Below are 6,000 nucleotides of genomic sequence, written 5' to 3'. Positions count from 1 at the left end.
TGTTTGATTTATATATCTACATCCCTGGGGTCATGTAAGAATTTCTCAGGCAAAAAGGGGTCTCAAGTAGAAAGAGTTCCAAAAGCCCTGCTTTAGATAACCTTTGACGTTCTTTCTCACCCCAAATCTATGATGTCTATGATTTGGGATGCAGGTGGGTTCTGACAAATTAGCAGGTAGTGGATGGTAAGTCCTTTTGGTACTCTGAAAAAAAGAAAGCTTACTGAGATTCCAGCTTGGACAACACACCTCTCCCCCACCCCCTAGTTTCCTCACGAAGAGTAAACAAGATTTAGACAGTGTTCTGGCCAGCCAGGAAAGCACTGTCTAAACACACAGTGGGGCCTGCTGGTCTGCTTCTGGCTTTCTGGTTGTCACTGCTTGGCCAGGTGAACCCATTGACACAGAACAGGAATTTTCCATTTGCGTAGACCCCAGAGACTTCACACTTTTCTCTGACTCTGATTCAGATCCAAGGCATTTTCAGCACTTCTTGTAAATTCTAGTTGCCAATTTCCTCCTCCACCCCCCAATCACATCCCCATTCTATCCTACCCTCAACTTTGTTTTTATCCAGCAAGTAGCTCTTCTGCTCCAGCTCCGTGCAGGGCACTGTCATAGGCATGGAGGGGGCTACGAAGTGAAATGAGACTCAGTACCGACTGTACACAATGGATGGTCTTAAAAAAAAATTCCTGTATGAATCTTAGCACTACCACTTTATTCCCATCACTGTAGAAGAAGAAAGGGCCATAAAGAACTAATTCATTACCAAGAGGGAGAGGCCGGCCTCTCCCTGCTTAGCTCATTTAGTTCTAAATAAGCAGATACAATCTGTTATTGGGACCATATTGGAAACCTCTCCGGCTTGGTCGGACCTGCCAGAGCTTGCGCCATGCTGTAATAACCCTTGGGAATGATAGTATAGAGGGGAGAGTATTGTGCTTGAAATTGGGAAGAACGGGTTCAAATGGTACCTTAGACACACACTAGCTATGTGCTTACATAGGCAAAGCCCCTTAATCTCTCTGAGCCTGAGTCTTTTTATCTGTAAACGGAGGGGATTGGAGTCAGTTCCCTCTAAGGTATCTCTCAATTTTAAATCTATGATCCTATGAATCCAGTCACTCCAGTTCTGTGATATCATATTGGAGAACCAGTGGATAGTGTATATATTCAGTTGGTATCTGCTCTACCAAGGATGCTGGATGGACGGTGTATTTACTGGAGCCCTAATATGAGAGTGGTCCAGAAGCGATGGTCACAGATGGGCTGCCATCTATGTCATTGCCAATATCTACATCACTGAGTTCCTAAGTGCATTGGAATACTCGAGCCTAGATTCAGAGAAAGAGCTTGCTTTTCGGGAGGAAGGAAGAATTTACAATCTAAGGCCTTGGAAGGGTCCGTTGACAAACCCTATATCCTACATCTCTTTCTCTACACTGATTCAGTCATTTTTCAATTGTGACTCTGGTGACCTCATTGGAGATTCAAAAATACTGGAGTGGTTTCACTATTTCCTTCTTCAGCTCATTTTTATAGATAAGGAAACTGAGGCAGAATGAAGTGACTTGTCCAGGATCATCTAGCTAGTAAATGTCTAAGGCAGGACTTGAACTCAAGATGAGTTTTCCACTGCTCTGTCTGGCTGAGCTTCTTATATCTTCCCTCCCTCCAAATTTCCCTAATTCTTTTGGTTTCCCATCCTCCTCTCAGTCACTCAAGTTCACAGTCTAGAGCCCTCTTTAGCTCTTCTTGTCCCCCTCATCCAGAAAGCTGTGCCTGGAAATCAGTATGACCTGAATTCAAATTTGATCATTGGGTACCTACTAGAGGTGTGACCCTGGTCAAGTCATTTAGTCTCTGATTTCCTCTTTTGTAAGATGGGGATAATCTCCCAGTGTTGCTAAATGTCAAATGAGATAATATTTATAAAGCACATAGTAAGTACTATATAAATGTTAGCTATTATTATTGTTATTATTATCATTATTATTATTTAATTGACAAATTCTATTGCTTCTCTCTTGTCAACAACCTTCCCTTTCTCCTCACTCATATAATCCCTAGCCTAAAACAGACCTTCATTTCCTCTTTCCCAAACTATTCCAGGAGCCTTATACTTGGTCTCCCTGCCTCAAGCCTCTCTCTACTCCAGTTCATCCTCCACCCAGCTGCCAAAATAATCTTCTTCAGGCACAGGTCTGACCATCCCCCTTTCCTATTTAAAACCTCTCCTCTATAGAATAAACTTCAAACCCCTCAGTCTGTTCTAAGAACTTCCGCAAAATTACTCCCATCTAGCTGTCTAGTCTTATTTCCCATTATTCATTCCCCTTCGTATATCCTATGATCCAACCAAACCGGATGGACTACTTGCTATTCCCTGAACAAGCTGCCTCCTGTCTCCAGACATTCGCACACACCTAAATGCCTAAATGGCCCTCATTCCTCATCTCTACTTTTCAAAAGCATCATTTCCTTTCATGACTCAGCCCAGGTGTCACCCACTCAAGAAAGGCTTTTCTGATCCCCTCCCCACACCTTTCTCCTCCTAAAATATTCCCAGCACACTTTGATTTTTCTTTTGTCCCATCACTCCCGAGTCCTGTAGAATTTATCTACCTTCAGGTTGGATCAGCCCTATAGAACATAAGCACCTTGAGGGAGGGCGAGCATTGTTTGTTCTCTGTGTCCCTAGTGTCTCTTGGACATAATAGGAAGCTGGAGATAATAGTGCCTCCAGTCTGTTTTATATTTGTTGAATTTGAGCCTTATTCCATATTGCTTCCTTTTGAACACAGTTCCAGTCATTTGGGTTTATTAGTTAGTCCCAGGATGTGTCATTCTAGCTGTGCACCTGTGCCTTTGCACAAATGATCACGTGAGTCTGCACTATTCTTACTTCTGCTGCAGAGAATCTCTAGTTTTCTTTACATAGGAGCTCAGCAACCAATCCTCCATGTCCCTTTTCTAGTTTCCCTAGTTATCAATACACTTTGCAAACTTGGAAGTTCTGTTAGCTATTGTTATCCTTATCACTGCTATAACTTACTATCCACTTTTTACCATTATTTTAATTTAGTATTTATTTGCATTTTGTATTTACTTTTTATTTTGTATTTTGTCTACTTTCTCTTTTCCCCCATTAGAATCAATGAGATCAGGAATTATTTTGCTTTTTGCTTTTAATAGCTTCAGAGTCTAGACCCTACTGGTATAGTGTCTAGGGTGCTGGACATAAAGTCAAGAAGACCTGAATTCACTCCTATTTCTGACTTAAATCATTTAACTCTTTAGGCCTTAGTTTCCTCATCTGCAAAATGATCATGTAGGATCAGTTGACCTCTTCTACAACTACTATCAGTTCTTCTTATGATTCCCCTTTCCCTCCAAAAGAAAAAAGAAATCTTATGATCCCATGAACCTTCCCCTTGGCTGATTATATTAATTATAAAAGATTTGAAAATAGACAGCGTTTTCCTCTTTTTTGTAAGGCCCTTAAAAAAAGTTCAGTCTCTTGAAGGACATTGATGATAATGGGATTTGTCTAATTTTCTTGTTCAGATCCCACCTAAGTGGAGTAGCTATTGGTGTTCAGGCTTGGCTGAGGAATACATTCTTTGAATAGATTATTACCCAAAACTGGGGGAAAGAGGGATAGTCTGGGTGTAGAGATAAGTCTCTCTGTCCACAGTGACATAATGTCATATATATATATATATATATATATATATATATATAAACTATGAACCTTCTATCATAAATGTCTTGGGTCTAAAAGAGAGGCGGCCAAATGACCATCCTTTTAGTAATAACCTGCTGGCCTTATTAATAAAATGATTAAATTACCCAGAAACTATGTCTCTCGACCCTTTTTAATCATCACATCCTTTAGTAAAGGCTCCAGAGGGTAATTTATGCTTTTCTCTGCCCTCCCTGTCCTCCCTCTTGCAACTAGACCTCTTTGGAAGCTTTAGTCCCCTTCAAAGCTGCCTCAAGCATTAAAGGTTCTTCCTTGATTCTCCCAGGTGTTAACACTTTCTACCAAAGGGATAACATTTAGTTTTGAATTGAACCTGTAATTTCATTTGCATGGGAGAACTCCAAATAAGTAAACTCTTAATCTAATTGTAGATCACGTTTTAGATCAGTATCATTCTCTCCTAGTATTAAAGAGTTGTCTGGGACCCTGAGAAACTGACTGAATTGACCAGTTACCCAGCCAAGACTCTTCAAGAGGCAAAATTTGAACCCAGGTTTTCCTGATTCTGAAGGCATCTTTTTAAGTCGTGTTCATCACTGCCTCTCACTTTGTATTTACCTTCCATTGATGGATTTGAGTCCATATTGAATTTCCCCATAGGATATGAGTTTCTTTGAGGTGTAGAGGGAGAACTCTTTCATTTTTTCCTTTTGTTTCCCTGGCATGTCTTATACACACTAGGATTGTAGATTTAAAGCTGAAAGAGAACTTAAGGGTCATTTTATGGATGGAGAAACTAAGGTTCAGAAAGAATAACTTAAATGGGGGTAAATGATGAGGAGAATTGTCTGCTTTATTCTTATCTCATAGTAGCCTTTTATTATAGTGAGAATAATGATCATGTCCTTAATCTTTCAGTGAAAAAATTTAATATTATGGTTCAAATTCACCTCTTTGAGACTGTTTCCCCCCTAGGAAAATGAAGGCTTGGATTAAATCACAAGATCCTAGATTGAGATCAGGAAAGCATCTCAGAGATCACCCAGGTCTCTCATTTTCCAGGAGAGGAAGAGGCAGCCAGGAAAAAGGGAATGATGTGTCCAAGACTTCATAGGTCCCAAGCATCAGAGCCAGCCAGCCCCCAGATCCCCCAGTGATCTCTAAGGTCCCTTCCAATTCTGGCATTTTATGTGATCCTCTAATTCTCTAGCAGGGTGACTAGACCACGTGACAGCTTGCTATCACCATCAGTGGAGCTGTTACTGGAGGGTTCTAACACAAATCCTGATTTCTGAACAGAAATAAAATTCGGCTTGTTTCTATTTATGCCCTGTCGTTGGTACTGCACCTGCAGCTGGTTACCAAATCCTGCTGTTTCACGGATCCCTTCTCACTCTAAATCTTTGATCCTTTGATCTTCTGGCATTTCTGGTGTCTGCCCCTCCCTTCCTGTCCTTAACCTTGGTCTTTGTTCTACCACATTTCTAAGGGGACCCTAGTCTGATTCTTCTTACCACTCCTTCTCCCCCACCCTACTTCTCTTAAAATGATCTCTTTTTTGGTTTTGTCTCCATATGTTTCAAAACCTTAAATTTTTTTTTTTAACAACCTCCATCCTTGGCTAGCTTTTATTAGCTCCCAGTTGTTGGGTTTTTTTTCCCCCTATCACGTGGTTTATTCACCCTGCTTAGAATGATAGAATCAGAAAAATTCTAGAGCTGAAAGAGATCTTAGGGATCATCTAAGTCATCACCATTATTTTCCTGGTGAGGAAACTGGAATAGAGAGAGGTGAAATGATTTATGTATGCAAGGTCACAACAGAAGTGGCAAAGTTGAGACTAAAATTCAGAAAAGAAGTAATGAAAGAAAACAAAGGAAAACATGAAAGAAAAAAGGAAAGAAAGGAGGAAGCAAGGAAGAAAAAAAAAGGAAGGAAGGAAGGAAGGAAGGAAGGAAGGAAGGAAGGAAGGAAGGAAGGAAGGAAGGAAGGAAGGAAGGAAGAAAGATATTTATTAAGTACCTACTATGTGCCAGACATTGCACTAAGTACTTTACAAACATTATTTGATTTTATTTTCACAACAGCTCTAGGAGAGATGCTATTATTATCCCCATTTTATAGTTGGAGAAACTGAGGCAGATAAAAATTATGTCTCTTGCCCAGGGTTACATGGCTATTAAGTGTTTGAGACTAGATTTTTAACTCAGTCTTCTGATTATAATGTCTATGTTTTGAATAATGTTTAGCATAGCCCTCTGAATAGCTTGATGAATGATATACAATTACTT

The sequence above is a fragment of the Sminthopsis crassicaudata genome, chromosome 3 (genome assembly GCF_048593235.1).
Source record: "Sminthopsis crassicaudata isolate SCR6 chromosome 3, ASM4859323v1, whole genome shotgun sequence".
Taxonomy (NCBI): domain Eukaryota; kingdom Metazoa; phylum Chordata; class Mammalia; order Dasyuromorphia; family Dasyuridae; genus Sminthopsis; species Sminthopsis crassicaudata.
Note: the sequence above shows the minus strand (reverse complement) of the source record.